Source organism: Vombatus ursinus, unplaced genomic scaffold (genome assembly GCF_900497805.2).
Source record: "Vombatus ursinus unplaced genomic scaffold, bare-nosed wombat genome assembly UNPS02014802.1, whole genome shotgun sequence".
Taxonomy (NCBI): domain Eukaryota; kingdom Metazoa; phylum Chordata; class Mammalia; order Diprotodontia; family Vombatidae; genus Vombatus; species Vombatus ursinus.
Window position 1 is genome coordinate 7,422,813 of NW_020954580.1, and position 19,918 is coordinate 7,442,730.

The 19,918-nt window shown below is 40.2% G+C and overlaps 1 pseudogene; it reads right to left on the reverse strand.

The window, feature by feature from the left end:
• Positions 1 to 2,935: 2,935 nt before the first annotated feature.
• LOC114051439 lies at positions 2,936 to 3,958 on the reverse strand (annotated as a pseudogene).
• Positions 3,959 to 19,918: the final 15,960 nt, after the last annotated feature.

Genomic DNA, 19,918 nt, shown 5'->3' on the forward strand with positions numbered 1-19,918 from the left:
TCCAGGTCAGTTGTTTTTCCAATGAGAAATTTCACATTATCTTCTATTTTTTTTTGTTCTTTTGGTTTTGTTTTACAATTTCTTGATTTTTCATAGTCATTGGCTTCCATTTGCTCCATTCTAATTTTTAAGGAAGTATTTTCTTCAGTGAGCTTTTGGACTTCCTTTTCCATTTGGTCAATTCTGCTTTTTAAGGCATTCTTCTCCTCATTGGCTTTTTGGACCTCTTTTGCCATATGAGTTAGGCTATTTTTTAAGGTGTTATTTTCTTCAGTATTTTTTGGGTTTCCTTTAGCAAGCTGTAGACTTATTTTTCATGATTTTCTTGCATCACTCTCATTTTTCTTCCCAGTTTTTCTTCTACTTCTCTACTTGCTTCTCAAAATCCTTTTTGAGTTCTTCCATGACCTGGGACTGATTCATATTTTTCTTGGAGGCTTTGGATGTAGGAGCTTTGACTTTGTTTTCTTCTTCTGGTTGTATGTTTTGATCTTCTTTGTCACCAAAGAAAGATTCTATGGTCGGACTTTTTTTGTTTGTTCATTTTCGCAGCCAATTACTTGAGGTTTAAACTCTTTGTTAAGGTAGGGGCCTGCTTCTGGTGTGGAGAATGTACTGTCCCAAGCTTCGAGGGTTTTGTGGAGCTGTTTTCAGAGATACTTCTAGGGACCTGTAAATTTTCAGGTCTTCCAAGGTGGTATGATCAAGGACAAGGTATTTACTCCTTTCCTGGCCTGGGCTCTGATCTATGAGTGACCATAAGCACTCTTTTCTGCCTTGGAATGGTGAGGAGGATTCCCTCTTCACTGCCTCTACAAGCTCCACCATGCCAGTGCTCCTTCTTCCCCCAAGATCACCCCAGAACTGTGACCCAGATCCAAACACAGGCAAAGCAAGAGAATCCCCATCTCAGTGCCAGTAAAGAGATCCCTGTAATCCCCCTTTGATCAGTCACTCAATTTCCCCTCCATCTGTGGGCTGAGAGTTCCAGAAGCAGCCCCTCTCCGGTGCTGCACTGGGATTGGGGCAGGACCAAGCTCCTCTCTCACTGCAGGACAGACCTTTCCTCCTCACTTTCTAAGTTTTCTTTGGTGTTTGTGGGTTGAGAAACCTGGAAACCACTATAGCTCGCCTTGATTCAATCCCCTGAGGACCAGGTTCATTGAGACCTGGTCTTTGTCTGCACTCCGGCACTGAACTATGCTCCTCTCCCAGTCTGGCACAGTAGATCTTTCCAATCAACCATCCAGGTTGTCTTGGGCTGGAAATTTGTTTCACTCTGTCTTTTTGTGAGTTCTGCTGCTCTAGAACTTGTTTAGAGCCATTTTCACAGGTATTTGGAAGGGTTTGGGGGAGAGCTCAAGCAGATCACTGCTTTTACTCCTCCATCTCTGTTCTGCCTCTGGAGTTAATCTCAAGGCAGTAACATTAAGGTGGAAAATCTGTTATCTTCAGTGAATTTGCTACTCATTGTCTATGTCAGGTATCTGAGAATGTGTAGCTGGAAATCCTCATGCTGTCACCATAATGCTGCTGGTATTTACCCTACCCCAGACAAGCTATGTGCAATCCATCATGTTCCTACTCTGAGATCAAAGCAAAAGCATCAGAGCTTGGGATTTCTACTGGGGTTTTCTTCCATAAATAGGAATAAAGTTGTCATTAGCCATTATGCTACCTATTGGATTGGTACTACAGATGGATCCAGGGCAAAGTATCAGAAAAATTCCATTTGGGGATAGAAGAATGAGATCCAAAGGAGAAAACTCAGACCTCATAATAGAAACAGAAGGTTCAGAATGCCTGTCACTAGGCAGAGACCCTAGGACTCAATGAGGCTATTGGTGGAAGCTAGAAGAAGGCCATGGGCAGGATGGGGAGATAGATGCTCACTGGGGAAATGACAAGAAAGGAAGAGGAAGGGCTATCTATTTTAGTTATTCTTGCTAAGTATATAACTGAATATTTTCATAATTGAATATTTTATTTATTATTTATAATATTCATAACTGAGTATTTTCAAAGGCAACTAGGTGGCATAATAGATAGGAAGCTAAACTTACAGGCAAGAAGATCTGCAATCCTGCCTCAGATATTTACTAGTTGTATGCTACTTAACCTCTCTCTGTCGCAATTTCTTCACCTGTAAAGTGGGTATAATAAAAACAACTACATCCCAGAACTGTGACGAGCAAATGGATAATTTTTTATATCAGTTATTTGTTGTTTATTCAGTATTTAAGGTTAGTATGACACTTGAGGAATTGGTTGCATCATTGTACATATATAGATCTTTTTATGTAATATGGAAATTTACAACTATTGATATATATGTATACAAAATCAGGTCCTCTGGAAAGGTGATACATGGAGCCATGCTATAGAGCCCTAATGGAGGGGAGAACAAAGGTAATCAATGTATCAATAAAGTATTGCTACTGTATGGTGTTTTATATCCAGGAATGTTGTCATCTTGACCTCTGGGAACATGTAGCCCCTACATACAAGGCAGGTAGTTATATACCTGTAGGATGCTGGCTCTGCTTGACACCAACTACTGAGACTGTACAAGTCACATCCAGCATCATAGTAGTCACACTGTAGTATTCCCCATTTCTAATTTTAGGAAGAGACTAGAGTATGTTCACAGGTTTTATATTTCTGGTGTTCAATCACTAATCAGAAGAAGGATTTGACCTATTTGAAAAGTGCATTATACATAACCTCATGACCACTGTTATGTTCCTTTTTTTTTTTTGGTGAGGCAATTAGGGTTAAGTGACTTGCCCAGAGTCACATAGCTAGTGTTAAGTGTCTGAGGCCAGATTTGAACTCAGGTCCTCCTGACTCCAAGGCCAGTGCTTTGTCCACTGAACCACCTAGCTGCCCCAACTGTCATGTTCTTGATAGTAAAATGAAAGCATGTTAAAAGGCTTTAGAATTGCAGCTCCTTCTGGATTCCCCAAAGAGTGTCTGAGCTCTTCTTTAAATGGCCCTCCTCCTCCAGATTCAGGTTTACCTTCACCACATCTGAAATGCCATTCTGCCCCAAAACACATTAGACATTAAGGAAGACATCCTCATTAATGCCATATATGCCCTTAATCATGGTGGAAACTGGATGCACTCTCCTAAGATTCTTCATAATGCTTTCTGCCAGATCTGCCCCAAACAAGCCAATGACCCAGGAAGTATAGCCCTTCAGCTTGATCACCTCATAAGCACTTTCAACCACCTGTTTGTGAACATCTTTCCAATTCTCCAAATCAGCATCAGTTCCCAAAGCAGGATAAACATTTTTCAGAGAGACATCAGCAACATACACACCGCTCCACACAGGAACACAAGAGTCTCCATGTTTCCCAAGGACCCATCCATGACAACTTGAAGAATGAACACCAAGTCCCTCCCCCATTAGGTAACAGAAAAAGGCAGAATCCAGCTTGTGACCACTTCCAATAACACGGTTCTTAGGAAAGCCACTTAGCTTCCAGGCCACATAGGTCAAAATATCCACTGGATTGGAAACAATAAACAGCTTGCAATTAGGGCCATGTTGAACAATATTGTGAATGATGAATTTAAAGATGTTCACATTGTGCCAGACCAAATTAAGATGACTTTCTCCCTTCTGTTGATGTGTCCCAGCCATAACAACAACCAGCTCTGAGTTTGCAGTAACACTGTAGTCTTTGCCAGAAACAATCTTTGACATTTTAAGGAAAAGGCTGCCATATTGGAAACCCATCATCTCTCCCTTTAATTTGTCTTCTATCACATCAACTAGGGCAAGTTCATCAGCCAAATCTTTCACTAAGATACTGATAGCACATGCCATGCCAACTGCATCAACCCCAACAACAGTGATCTTATTATGGGGAACCTGGTCTTCCTTTAGGACATTCACAACCGACTGATCCTTGACAGTCTTTGCCATTTTGGGGGAGATTGGGGTTGCTGACCAGGCTGCGAAAGCTCTGAGTTAGATGTGAGACTTCCGCTCTCAGATGTGTCAAGATAAAGCTTTTTACAGACATCAAATTGTTATTTAAAGGTTAGCAATTATCATTATTTCTACCTGCTGAAAAATGAGTGCTGTCAGTACTTTTTAAATTTTGGCCCTAGGGCAAAGATCCGGTTGCACTGTCCTAGTTATGTTCCTGAAAAAGAGTCAAGGCTAAGGCATTTTATTGTCTAAAAGCAAATATATCCCATGTTTAACTCAACGGCTTCAAGGTGCTTTTTAGTATCTCACAACAAACACAGACCACTGCTTTTGAATATTAGCACTTCCTCTTTCTGTGAATGAGTTGGGCTTTGCTGCAAAATATCATATCGGGAGGAGGCACTAATATCTTACTATTTAAGGAGAGTGTTATCTACAGCAGTGGTGTCAAACTCAACTCAGAACCATACAGACACACATTGACTTAGAAAATCACACATTAACATTATCTATGTTCTATTTTATTTTTATTTATTTTGTTAAATATTTTCCAATTTTAATCTGGTTCAGGCAGCATTGAGGACTATTACTGGCACCATGTGGTTGCTAGCCCTATATTTGACACCTCTGTTCTAAAGAACAGACACTTCCATATTTTACAGAACTGTGATTTAGAGGCTAAGGGTAGTCTCTCCACAGATGCAGATTACAACCCCTTTCCAATGTAGTAGACAGTTGTTGAGACTTGCTGTAGTCCCCCAAAAATCTATAATTCTGGTGATGAGCTAAGTTAGTCTTCAAGATAGCAAATGTGCCATGGATACTGGACACATACTCAATGTGTTTCCAGCTTGGAAGACATTGCCAGAACTTTATAGGAAATGTGATGTAATAATAACAACAATAAGAATAACAACAGTAATAATAATACTAAATAGCTAATATTTATATAGTGCCTACTATGTGCCAGCTACTATGCTAAGTACTTTTTTTAATTTTTTATTTTTATGATAATTTTTATTTATTTTTTTGTTTTCAACATTTACTTTCACAAGATTTTGAGTTCCAAATTTTCACCCCATCTCGCCCCTCCCCCACCCCAAGATGGCATGCATTCTGAATACCCCTTCCCCTAGTCTGCCTTCCCTTCAATCTCTCTCCCCCTTCTCTTATCCCCTTCCCCTTCAATTTTCCTGTAGGGCAGGATGGATTTCTGTACCCCATTTCCTGTATTTCTTATTTCCCAGTTGCATGTGAAAACTTTTTTTTAAACATGTGTTTTTAAAACTTTGGGTTTCAAATTTTCTCCCTTCCTCCCTCCCCACCCACCCTCATTGATAAGGCAAGCAACTAAACATAGGTTACATATGTGCAGTTATACAAAACACTTCCATAGTAGACATGCTGTGAAAAACTAACTCTATTTCCCTTAATCCTATCCCACCCCCTCATTAATTCTATTCTTTCTTTTGACCCTGTCCCTCCTCAGAAGTACTCGCTTCTGATTACCCCCTTTCCCAATCTGCCCTCCTCTCCATCATCCCCCTAGTCTCTTGTCCCCTCCCCCACATTTTCCTGTAGGGTAAGACAGATTTCCATACCCAATTGAGTGTGTATGTTATTCCCTCCTTAAGTTAAATTCTATGAGAATAAGATTCACTCATTCCTTCTCACCTTCCACTGTTTCCCTTCCACTGTAAGAGCCTTTTCTTTTCTGTTTTTTTTGTGAGATAATTTACCCCATTCTACCTCTCCCTTTCTCCTCCTAGAATAATCCTTTCTCACCCCTTAATTTTATTCTCCAGATATGACCCTTTCATCTTCAACTCACCCTGGGCCCTCTGTCTATCTATCTATCCATCCATCTATCTATGTATATATATACATACATATAATTTTTTCCCTCCAAATACCCTAATACTGACAAAGGTCTCATGAGTTACAAATATCATCTTTCCATGTAGGAATGTAAACAGTTCAACCATAATAAGTCTCGTATGATTTTCTCTTTCCTGTTTACCTCTTCATGTTCCACGTGAGTCTTGTATTTAAAAATCAAATTTTCTGTTTAGCTCTGGTCTTTTCATCAAGAACGTGTGAAAGTCCTCTATTTCACTGAATGACCATTTTTTTCCCTGCAGGATTATACTCAGTTTTGCTGGGTAGGTGATTCTTGGTTGTAATCCTATCTCCTTTGCCCTCCGGAATATTATATTCCATGCCCTGCGGTCCCTTAATGTAGAAGCAGCTAAATCTTGTGTTATCCTGATTGTGTTTCCACAATACTTGAATTGTTTCTTTCTGGCTGCTTGTAATATTTTCTCCTTGACCTGGCAACTCTGAAATTTGGCTACAATATTCCTAGGAGTTTTCCTTTGGTGATCTCTTTCAGGCGGTGATCTGTGGATTCTTTCAATTTCTATTTTGCCCTCTGGTTCTAAAATATCAGGGCAGTTTCCCTGGATAATTTCTTGAAAGATGATGTCTAGGCTCTTTTTTTGATCATGGCTTTCAGATAGTCCAATAATTTTTAAATTCTCTCTCCTGGATCTATTTTCCAGGTCAGTTGTTTTTCCAATGAGACATTTCACATTATTTTCTAATTTTTCATTCTTTTGGATTTGTTTTACAGTGTCTTGATTTCTCATAAAGTCACTAGCTTCCAATTGCTCTATTCTAATTTTTAAGGAAGTATTTTCTTCAGTAAGTTTTTGGACTTCCTTTTCCATTTGGCCAATTTTGCTTTTTAGGGCATTCTTCTCCTCATTGGCTTTTTGGACCTCTTTAGCCATTTGGGTTAGGCTATTTTTTAAGGTGTTATTTTCTTCAGTATTTTTTTGGGTCTCCTTTAGCAAGCTATTGACTTGTTTTTCATGATTTTCTTGCAAAACTCTCAGTTTTTCCTCTACTTCTCTTACTTGCCTCTCAAAATCCCTTTTGAGCTCTTCCAAGGCCTGGGACTGATTCATATTCTTCTTGGAGGCTTTGGATGTAGGAGCTTTGGCTTCATTGTCTTCTTCTGGTTGTATGTTTTGATCTTCTTTGTCACCAAAGTAAGATAATATAGTCTGACTCTTTTTGCACTGCTTACTCATGATCTCAGCCGATTACTTGAGTTTTAAACTCTTTGTTAAGGTAAAAGTCTGTTTCCGATGTGGAGAATGTACTGTCCCAAGCTTCAGGGGTTGGTACAGCTGTTTTCAGAGATACTTCTAGGGACCTGAAAATTTTCAGTTCTTCCAAGGTGCTACAATAAGGGGCGAGGTGTTTTCTCTCCATCGCCACAACAAGTTCTGCCACAACAAGCTCCACGCCAGTGCTCCTTCTTGCCCCAGGACTGCCCCTCAGAACTGTGACCCAGATCCAAGCACCAGTAAAGCAAGAGAATCCTGCCTCAGCACTGGCAAAGAGATCACTGCAATCCCCCTCTTATCAGCCACTTGATTCCCCCTCAGTCTGTGGGCTGGAAGCTCAGGAGGCAGCTGCTGCCCTGGGGGTGGCTGAGACCTAGCTCCTTCTCTCACCGTAGTCACAGACTTTTCCCACTGACCTTCTAAGTTGTCTTTGGCATTCGTGGGTTGAGAAGTCTGGAAACTGCCACAGCTGTCCGAGATTCAGTCCTCTGAGGCCTGCTCCAGGTTCTCTGAGGCCTGTGTGCCCATGACGAACTGCGCTGCTCTCCCTGCCGGCATGATATACCTTTCTGATCAAACATCCAGGCTGTCTTTGGCTGGAAATTTGTTTCACTCTGTCTTTTTGTGGGTTCTACTGCTTTAGAATTTGTTTAGAGCCATTTTTTATAGGTATTTGGAGGGGTTAGGGGAGAGAGCTCAAGCAAGTCACTGCTTTCCCTCCACCATCTTGGCTCCCCTAAGTATTTTACAAATATTATTTCACTTGATCCTTACAACAATTCTATCAAGTAAGTTATTATTATCTCTATTTTTTTTTTAGTCAGTCTATTGGGGTTAAGGAACTTGTCCAGAGTCACACAGCTAGGAAGTATTATGTGTCTGAGGCCGGATTTGAACTCAGGTCCTCCTGACTTCAGGGCCAGTGTTCTGTCCACTGCGCCACCTAGCTAACCCTTATTATTTCTATTTTACAGATGAAATTGAGGTAAACAGGGGTCAGGTGATTCGCCCAAGGTCACATAGCTTAATCCTAGTTGAAGCCTTTATCACCTCTTGCCTGCACTACTTCAATAACCTGCTAATTGATCCCTGCCTCAACTCCCCCATTTGCAACATATCCTCCACTCAGTCCCCAAGATGATTTTTCTAAAGCCCAGATCTGACCATGTCACCTCCTTGCTCAGTGAGTGTCAGTAGCTCCTTATCACCTTCCAGATCAAATAAAAAGTCCTCTGGTTGCCATTTAAAGCTTTTTGCAATCTTTTTACTTCTTCCAGTCTTTTTTTTCTTTATTCCCCTCTATACATTCTATGATCTATCCATGATGGCCCATATGAATTACTCAAACAAAACATATCATCTCCCGTCTCTGCATTTGTATCGGCTGTTTCCCCTGCCTGGAATGCTCTTCCTAGTCTTAATTTTCTTAATTTTCCTGGCTTGTTTCAAGATTCAGCTCAAACTGCTCCCCACAAATAGAAAGCCTTTCTTTGCTCTACCCCCCCAGTTAACAATGCCTTTCCCATTCAGATTATTTTCCGTCTACTCAAAAATATCCTATACGTATCTAGTTATTTACATATTGCCTTCCCCTTTCAAATATAAATTCCAAGAAGACAGGAATTACTCTTGACTTCCTTTAGTGCTTATACATTGACTGGCCTGTACTAAAGGCTTGATAAACTCGTGTTAACTGGACTGACTATCTTCACAATTTTTGTTTATCGTAAGGCTTTAATAGGCCATTTTTCCAGGGATAAGCTTATACTCCTAGTCATGCTGCCGTGGATGGAGCCCTGATGTCATCTGCTTAGAACTGTGATGTTGCCTAAAACCTTGGAAGAACATCACTGCTGATGTCAAGCTGCCATTCCAGTTGCCGGCCCATGCTCTAAACACACTCTTTCCTCCTCCTCCACCCTCAGTCCCTGGACCATCTCATTTCCTCAAGCGCATCAAATTGCATCAGTAACTTTATAGGATCCCAGATTGGCTCATATCTTGAATTGGATGTGAAGGGGGTGATGAGCATGGAAACTGCCTAAAGAATTTGAGCCATTCACAAAACATCAACATAAGTTATCGGTCCATTAAGGATAAAATGCCTTTTTATAGAGAAATTAGGTTATTATTCTAGGAGGGAGTCACCAGTTATCTTGGCCCCACTTCTTGCAGCAAATCCTAAAATTGCTTTCAGCAATGTCTTGCCTAGCCCAGTGTCTTGAGAGGCTTACCTTGACCCTCCAAATCTGGGTTTACCTGAGGGCTTATGTGATAAACAAGAACATATTCTTAATGTTCTTCTGATGCATCTACTCTTTGCTTATTCTCACCACAAGAGTATTTATTTGCTAAGACTAAAGTATGTCCCTGCCACTGTGATTGAGATCATGGAGGCCTGTATTACACAAGTTTCATTGTACAGATGGGCCAGTTTGGGATCGCCATGTTGATAAACTCTGATGTGAAGGCATTCCTCCCCTGGGGCCTTGGCAACAGCAGAACCATTAGAAGTTCCCCCTCTTTATTTCCATCTGGCATCAATCTTTCAGCTACATCTCCTGAGAACTCGGTCAAGACCCAGAGAGAAGGAAGTGATCATTCTTTGTCCATTGCAACTGGTAAAGTGGCATTGTCTACTATTCTGATATTTCTTCTTATTATTTTATTTTATTATGAATATAAAATAGGTTAATATTTTACTTGTTTGAATCAGTCATGATTTGCCTTTTTATCATCCCCCACCCCTTCCTAATGGATAATACAAAAAAAAAATTGCGAATAGGTATAGTCAATCAAAACAAATGTCCACATTGTCCATATACAAAAAAAAAATTGTCTCATGCTATCTACTTCCTGATAGAGAGGTGAAGCATTCAGAATGCAGAATGAGATAAATTTTTTTGTATATGGACAATGTGGACATTTGTTTTGATTGACTATACCTATTCGTAGTTTGTATAGATTCTACTTGTGCCCCCCTGATTATGTGAGATAACTTTTCCTAACCTTCCTCTCCCTACCCTCCTTCCCCACCCCCAGTATATTCTCTCTTTCCATTCTTGTCTTAAGATCATCAAAACATAACAGAAAAACTCCCAGGCCTTGTCTAATTGTACTCTCTCTATGTACCCTGTTGAATATAACAACACTAAGGAAAACAAAAACAAAACATCTCAGTATTCAAAGAACAAGGAAGAGGATTGCATGAGAAACTGTAAGACTGTTAATATATTTTTAAACTATATGCTAAGTCTAACAAAGTCATAACAAAATCACTGTTCCTTCTGTGTGTTTTTTAAATGTTTTGATTTTTTTTTTGCATTTCTGCTATTATCTACTAACTCACACACACTAGTAACTAACCCCTACCACCCCCACCACCATCCCCATTGGAACCTTCCCCAATTAAAAAAAAAAAGAGAAGAGTCACAAACAAAACAAATAAACCTATTGGTCATGTCTAAAATAACTTACCTCATTTTGTACCTCTTGTCCATCTCTTCTCTAACAAGAAGCCAGCAGCGTCCTTCCACATCAGGCTTCTAGAGTCGTGACTGGTCACTCGCTGTTTTGACAAGAGATCTGGAGGCTTTTAATGGTGTTTTCTTTTACATTATTGTGGTCATTGTATTTATTGTTTTCATGATTCTGCTCACTTCATTCTGAACTCATCTTTTGTCTGTTTTTTCCACACCTGCTGGCATAACACCGAGACAGCCACATAAAAGGGTGGCCCCTCATTTGTTTATGATAGAAGGTTAATGAATATGTGAGGAATGTAGGCCAGGGACTACTGGGGTACACTGTTGTCTAAATTTTGCCAACTTCCAACCATTATTTAAATATCAGTTGTTATTATTATCATCATTCCCCAGTTACATAGTGAGGGAAAGAACCAGGGCTTGAATCCTATTCTCTCCTCTAGGTGCCATCTTTTTTTTTTTTTTTAAACACCTGTACTCCAGCAACATCATGTTTTGTCCACGATGAGCTCATTCCCTGAAGTCTCATTCACCAGCATGGTGCCTCTTAGCCTTCTAGCTCCCTTCCTTACTTTTTAATTTTTGCCTTCCTTTTTTTTAGTTTGATTTCTCCTCATTCTGTTGTAAATTCCTTGAGGACAGAGAGCTTCTTTCTTTTTCTTATTTGTATCTCCAGCATTTAGCATAGTGTCTGGCAAACAGTACCCTCTTAATAAATGTATATATAATTGTATTATATTGTATTATCAGTTGTTGCTCGGCTGTTTTTTTTTCTCAGTCTTTGTGATCCCATTTGGGATTTTCTTGGAAAGATACTGGAGTGGTTTGCCATTTCCTTCTCCAGCTCATTTTACAGCTGAGGAAACTGAGGCAAACAGGGTTAAGTGACTTGCCCAGGGTCACACAACTAGTGAGTGTCAGAGGCCAGATTTGAACTTAAGAAAATGAGTATTTCTGATTTCAGGTCTGGAACTCTATCCACTGACCACCTAGCTGCCCATAGTATATTGTCATAGTTTCCAAAAAAAAAATGGCAGAAAAATACAAAATATAACCCCCCCCAAAAAAAACTTTATTGCATCTCTAATGGGAGTTGATTTCATAGTCTAATTTAAGAAAGTTTCCTAAAAAAAAGTGTATTTTATATAGAATTTGATCGGAGGTATTGGGGAGGAAGAAGAGGGAGGTTTACTCCAAGGGGGAGAAATGGTTTATGTAAACATTCAATAAATAAATGAGCATTTATTAAATGCTTCTTACGTGACAGGCACTGTGCTAAGCATTGTACAAATAGAATATCATTTGATCCTCACAACAACCTTTCCATGTAGGTGCTATGATTATTCCTATTAAGTCAAAACTGAGCTCAGGTCAAATTCGAACTTAGATCTCCCTGACTCCAGGCCAACCCTTCAATCTACTGTACCACCTAGATCCCTAGCAGGTGTGGGGGGCATCTAAAAAGACAAAATGAGATAGACTCTACCCTCACGGAACAATCAGAGAATTTAAGTGCTTGGCCCTATCATACAGCCAGTAAATAGCTATGGCAGAATTTGAAATAAAGTGTTCCTGATTACAGGGGTAGCACGCCTTCCCCTCCATCCTTTTTCCTTCCACGTTCTTTCTCAGGAGGTTAGAGTAAGAATGTGGGATATTAGAAAGATTGGTAGGTTTGCCTCCCATCTAGCAATAGAGTGATAAAAGAGAGAGGGTAAATAGGGTGATGGGGTGGGGGTGATGGTGAGAATTTGGTGGAAGGCTTTAAAACTTTTGTCTTCTAAAGATCATGAACACAGCAGGCATTTGTGTGCATATTAGGTATTTGAACAGAGGTTGGCCACAATTCATGCAATATGTATAGAAGAAGGTTTTTGATTGTCTGCAGAAATTATGTACTCCCATTACCCTCTCAGTTCAGAAATGGCTACCTGGTCACTCTCAGTTAATCAATTAGGACCTCTGTGTCTCATCCCATCCTTACCCTTATCCTTACCCCCTTCTCCAGTTCCCCTCCCCACACATCCACACTGACATAAAACAAGATTTAGCATGTACATTAAACTGACTCTCAGGCTGGAGTTTCTCAATGGATTTAGTTAGTACGGAGTATGCTCTGGGGCCTATGATGGGCTATAGGCTTCCTCACCTGCTTCAAGCATCTGGGAGGGATTCAGGAGATAATGGATAGAAAACCCTCTGAGCTCTTGTGCTAAAGTGCTGGCCAAGTCCCAAGCACAATAAATTCTGCACCTGCAATTATCTGCAGCTGCAAAGCTGGAAGGGTGAAAAGGAGTGTCACTCCCTCAATTAGCTAATTGCAGGCACAGTTGGCCAGCGGCTGGATGAGATATACAGCTGCGTACCTGTCTGTCAGAACGGTGAGATATTAAAGGCACCCATCATCAGATATAAATGCAACAACCCCCACTCAATATCCCAAAGGGACCCTATAATGGAATATGAGAATGTCCTGGCTAAAGCTGTTTCTTAGAGATACAAAAAGAAAAACAATTTTTTCATATGATCACTGTGATATAGAGAAGTCATTTTACAGATATATCCCTGATTTTACAGATGGGAAAATAAAGCCAGAGTAGGTAGGTGACTTGCTTGTGGTTGCATAGAGAGTAAATAAATAGCAGAGCCAGAACTTGAACTCAGGTCTTCCGACTTCAATTCGAGTCCTCATTCTGCTGCTCAATGATGTCTCCCTGAAGCCATCTAGCACTTAGATTTGACATGAAATTCAGACCTCAGGTTACTGTAGAATGCCAGGGCTGGAAGGAATCTGGGATCTCGAAAGATCCCCCAGTCCATCTTCCTGATTCTAAGCAGTTCAATTTCTGGATCATTGTGGTTAGAGGATGATTTAGCACTCCAGATAGGGATGGGACCTATGGAGTCATCGAGGTAAGAACTCCCAGGATGAGGAATCTCTCCCAGGGCAGATTGGCACCTTCTCTACAAATTGTGTTCTTAGAGAGGGACCCAGAGCGCTGAGAGATTAAACTACTTGCATGTGTCAGAGGTAGAGATTTGGACCCCAATCTTCCTGATTCCAAGGCAAGCTCTTTCTCCACTACATCACACTGACTCTAGGTGAAGGGTTTAACCAACTTTAAAAAACCATCAATGAACAATACTAAGCTTTGTGTGACAAATGACTATTCACAACTTTTCAGAGCAAAGATTTATACTTTTTTTATATTCAAAGTCATCCATTAATAGTGATCACTAGCATTTCTGCAGCGTTTTCAAGTTTACAAAGTGTTTTTCCTCCTAACTACCCTTAAAGATAGACAAGCATCATTACCGTCAATTTGCAGATGCAGAAATTGAAGGTCTAACAGAGGAAATTATTTGTCCAAGATCCAGGATTTAAGTCCAAGTCTCTTGATTCTGAAGTGAGTTCTTGATCCGTGATACTGTGCTAGGTGGTGCAGTTGAAAGAGTTCTGGGTTTAGAGAAAGGAAGACCTATATTCAAATCTGACCTCAGACACTTACCATGTGACTCTGATCAGGTCACTTAATCTCTCTTGCCTCAGTTTCCTCATCTGTAAAATGGAATACATTTTATAAAAAACCTACCTTCCAGGGTTGTTGTGAGGATCACATGAAACAATGATTGTATGCACTTAGTACAGTGCCTGGCACTGTATACAGTAAACACAATATAAATGCAGCTATTGTTATTGTTGTTGCTATTATTATTATTATTTCAAATCCAGCCTCAGACACTCATTAGCTGTGTGGCCCAAGGCAAGTTACTTAACTTCTGTTTGCCTCAGTTTCCTCATCTGTAAAATGGAGTAATAAATAGTATTTACCTCTCAGGGTTGTTGTGAGGATCAAATTTAAAGCACTTGGCACAATGCCTGACTCAATAGTAGATCCTTCATGAATATTGGTTATTATTATTGAGCACTATTATTATTTTTATTATTATACAATGAGTGCTCAAGAAATACTTATATAATTAATTGAGACTTCACAATCATCCTCCCTTACCTTTCGTGGTTTTTAACAGTTTCACTCTTCAGAAAGTCACCCATATGCCTTCCCCTAGTAGCCATTTGTGCTCCTGTCCTCTTCCTCCACAGTAATGAAACCACTATAGTATTTATAGTATCTTCCTTCCAGGAGGCCTCAAGTATTTTACTAGCCATATTCTCCTTTACCTCACAATCCCCCAACTCACCCTCCTGTTGCATAGAAAATTAATTTGGTCTCCAGAGCAAATCATCAGTGTAGCATGTTCTTGAACCTAAGCTTTCAGATATTTGACCCAGGGGGTCATTCACTGAAGCTACCTCATTGAGTGATTCTGTCAGACCACATGGCCAAATGTTCAGTCATCCAAAGCATAGCTGGTATATGGAGTGACACAGTTACATCTATTTGAGGAAAGCTGCACTGGCACTGAAGACCCTGGGAGGACCATCTGGCAAAGTCTCCCAAGCCACAACACGTCCTTTCCAAGCAATGACAATTCCAAGAAGGAACTGCTCTCTGCCACACCACGGCACATTTCAATAATCCCATTTATAGTGCGCACACACACACACACACACACACACACACACACACACACACAGAGATTCCTCCTGATCTAATTTCATGGTTAAGTGGAGCATTTTTAGAGATTCCACAGAGTAGGACTGGAGATCTTGTAGAATTTCTCTCCTTGCCCTCAGAGCCTCTAGTTACATTCCTTCAACAATATGGTGTTGGATAAGGCTCAGCTTGAAATCTGGGGCTTGGGGGATGGTTTCATTGTGGAGTTTGCTTTTTAGCCTGATAGTGGTCAAACTCTTTTTTCAGTCCCCTCTTTGGGGTCTTGGGCTTGGCCTCTGCAGTTCAGAGTGGTGGAGTGGAAAATGATGGAATCCTCAGCCCATATGTCTAGCCTTGTTATTTGGAGGAAACATATCCTCCTCGGAGGCCTTCATTTTAGCAATAAAAAAAGGGAAATAAACAAATACATCAGTGTCTTCCTTCCACCTGCTTTCTGTTTTTCCTTAGGGATCAAAAGGAAATATAGAGATTTACTTCTTGTCATTTGGTAGAGGTGTGTAGAAAGAACATTGGATTTATTTTCTTCTCTCTGTTAATTATTTCCTGTTTATCCCATACATAGCTTTGTATTTATTTGTTTGCAAGTTGTTGCAAGTTCCTTGAGGGCAAGAACTGTCTTTTGCTTTTTTTTTTTTTTTTAATATCCCCAGCCCTTAGCATGGTGTCTGGCACAAAGTAGGCTCTTAATAAATGTTTATTAATTGATTGATCTGAAGTCAAAAGATAGATTCCAATCCTAACTCTAACATTTACTATCTGTACTGTATTGGGCAAGTCAATACTCCCACTCTGTTTGAACTTGGGTGAGTGGCTACCAACCTCTGGGCCTCAGTTTCCTCACTAATAAAATGAGGTATAGGAATAGCTGATTTCTAAGTCTAAAATCCTATGTTCTCTCTATCATTTCATACTCCATTGTTTCTGTGATTTCCACTTTTTGGAATTGAATGGGGATACTCTAGCTAATAATGTATAATTTGTCCCTTGCCAGGAATCATCTTCCAACCCTATACTTTCTATCTGGATCTTCCTTCAAAAGTTTTTAGGGTATGTGGTACCCTATATCAAATGATTGGAACAGGCTTCTTATTTAAAAAGCTCTTCCAAGTAAACCTCTTACCGAGTGTGATAGTAACACTAGAAGCTCATTCTTGTGTCCTAATAAAAGTCATTGAGATAGTGTGGCATAATGAATAGGTCTGTGTGTCAGGGAAACCTGGGTTCTAACTCTGCTTGATACATATTGGCTATATGGCCAAGAATAAGTCTCTTAACCTCATAGTATGCCTTGAAGTTTTTTTTTTTTTTCCAAATTATACAAAGCAGATGAGTTGCTGATCTGTATTGGTGGTCGGACTTTTCTCACCAGAAGTTCCTTGCACTAATGGAATCACAGGACTGGAATCACTCCTCCTCTACCCTCCTCCAAAATACAGCAAAATACATATATCCCTAAGAGGTGAAATACCTTAACAACAACAATAACAAACAATGGCTAAATGTCTCTTCTATTCTCAGCACTATGTTTAAATTTATCATCATCTTGTGCTGGGGGTGGGGTATAGGGTGGGAATAAGGGTGGATGTGGAGTAGATATTCCTTATTCATCTGATGTTCTTCAATGGAAAACAAGACCCTTTGGGATCACAAGAAAAGAAGAAGTGCTATGATATAAAAATGCCAGTGACAAACTTTACCACTTCCCAATTTCGTCCAGGGTGTCTCCTGCTTCCTCTCTCTCCCGCCACAGCCCACTCTTACCCAGCATGCTCTGTTTCACCATCCCAAAGTCAGGCTGGCTACATTTGCCTCTCAGGGTGAGGTGTTTTGGGGTAACTTGTCTCTAATGCCATTGACTTGAGTCCCCACCTGTTGTGCCCCATCCCCATAGCCCAAAATGAACAGACCTTAAATCCTTTTAACTTTGACATTATTTAACTTTTACAAAGGAAATGCCCACGCGCTTGATTCCTACTCAGAAGGTTGGAGTCTCCAACCCTTTCATCTAAAATAGAAAAGAATAAACAAGAAGCTAAAAACCAGGCCTTTTTCATAAATCACAAAGCTTCAGAGAGGAGAAAGCCCAAAGTCTCTCCCTTCAAGGCATTGTCTCTCCCTAGACATCATCAGTGAATGAGAGAAATCGAAAGAGAACAGCTAGGTGACACTAGCACAGGTATTTTGTCCTTATGCCATATAGTTAGATAGAAAGATAGATATAGATATGGAGATATATATATATATATACACATATATATAGAGAGAGATATATAGATATATAGATGGCTAGATAGAGATAGATATAGATATATATATATAGAAATATAGGTATATGGATGGGTAGATATAGATATGTAGATATCTATATCTCTATATAATATTAAATGACAATATCCTGCACTAACCCTACAGTTGCTAGGTTTCTACACTATTTCTCTGGCTACCATGAAGTTTTCTTTGACTAAGTGGAAGGCGAGAGATGCACCATCCCTCCTCCTATTCCACTAAAACACTTTCTCCTTAATTAAAAATAAATACATTTCCTTTTATCCAAAAGTCTTCTCTTCCTATCATCTTAGAACAGTTTATTTAGATTTCTACTTAGTCCCAGCATTTCTTTCTTTGTATTTTACTGGGCTATGTAAAGGTCAATCTTCCACCAGAGAATATAAACACCTTGAGGACAGGGCATAAGCAGTTTTTCATTTTTGCACCCCTGATGATGCCTGCACCATACCTCCCAGGTAGTAGCTACTTAATTCTTATTGCATTGACGCGAGTTGAGTCTGTGTACCCATTCGATGTTGGTTTCTTTTTTTGGTGAGGCAATTGGGGTTAAATGACTTGTCCAGAGTCACACAGCTAGTGAGTGTTATGTGTCTGAGGCCAGATTTGAACTCACGGTGCCGGATTTTTCAAATCACTTTCAGGTTTAGCTTTATCCCTCAACCTAAATCCAGGACTAAAAAGAAATAAAAAAGTATTTCCCCAAGAGTGGGGCCACAATCCACAAGCCACTAACCTGATCTCTCTGATGTTAGCTTATTTGTTTATCTTAGACGTTAATATCCTTGAGGGCAGAGTCCACATCACACTTCATAAATCATCCTCCATCTCATACATACATATGTACAAGGCATTGAGTTTGGAATCAAAGTCCTTGGATCTGAACCTCAGGTCTGCCACTTACTAGCTGGATGACTGTCTCTGGTTCCCCATTTTACACTAGTTAAACTCTCTTAGGTCTCTACCAGTTTTCAAATGATGATTCTCAAAGCAGTCTTGTGAGCTGCAAAGAGTCAGTGGAACTCAAAAGCTTGTTGGAGACAAAGTAGTTCAACCTCCACATTTTACACACGAGGAAACTGAGGGTCAGAGAGGAGAAGCAGCTAGCATAATATCATATGGCTAGTTGGTAAAGGGGCAGCTAGGAGGCACAGTGGATAGAGTGCTAGAGTCAGGAAGACTATCTTCCTGAGTTCAAATCCCACCTCAGACACTTACTAGTTATATGACTCTGGGCAAGTTATTTAACTGTTTGCCTCAGTTTTTCCATCTGTAAAATGAGCTAGAGAAGGAAATGGCAAACCATTCCAGTATCTTTGCCAAGAAAACTCCAAATGGAGTCATGAAGAGTCAAACACAACTGAAAATGATTGAACAACAACAAAAGTTGATGACAGAATCAGTACTAGAATCTAAAGTTCCCAAATGACTGTTCAGTGACCTCTCCATTAAACCATGTGCTTCCTAGGGCAGACATTATTATTTTAATTTTACACCCAAGGAAAATACAACATACAGAGGTTACCTGAGTTGCCCAAGATCACACGGCCATAACATCAGAATTCAAAACTAGGCCTTTGGCATCTAAATTTGAGTAAATTATGTAATCCTTCCTTGCCTCTTCTCCCTATTCCACCCTCGACCCAAGGGAGATCACCATAGAATAAAAGAAAAGAGACCCAAGAGAATATATCAACCATTACTCACCCCATAAAAATAGCAGTCCATCCAAGACAAGGCCGAAAGCCAGAGTGTTGGGGGAGCTGTGTTGTCTGAATGGCCTTGATTCTATGCCTAGCTTTGGATTTCAGGTGGGATCTAAGCAGCCACAGGACGCAGGGAGGATAAAACCAGCCAATCAGCAAGAGTCTGTCTTGGGACCAAACAAGGCATAAAATAGGCCAAGAAACTCAGGACCAGCCTCCTAATGGAGTAGCTATCATTAGTGGAGGCCTTGTCCCCCCAGTTTCTTTTCTTCAGTGACCATCAAGAAGAGACTTCTGGGAGCTATTCAGAAAAGACGAAGAGTCTCAGAACTACTGATTTAATTTTATTACTAAACATGCCATCTCTTATCTCCTGCCTCTCACCTCCTCAAACTTGGATGGCAGACAAGTGGTGCTAATCCTTTTGATTATAAATGACAGTGGGCATAGTTCAAAAAACATGCTTTTAGAGGTTAAAAAAACAATAACATCTCTTTCTCTATCTCTGTCTCTTCTCTCTACTGCATCCCAACCCCCTTCTCCTCTCCTTACTTGATCTCTACCTCTTGCTCTTAAAGATAGGAAGGCAAGCTATCTTGCCAAGTCTTGAGAAATGTGTTTCTTCTCTTCCAAGAAAAGAAGTAATTTTCAATCCATTTTGAGGGAGGAACCAGAGTGAGAGATCTAGATAGCTTAAACCACTCCCCAGGAGTGCTGGTCTCATCCTACTCGCGCACACACACACACACACACACACACACACACACACACACACACACAC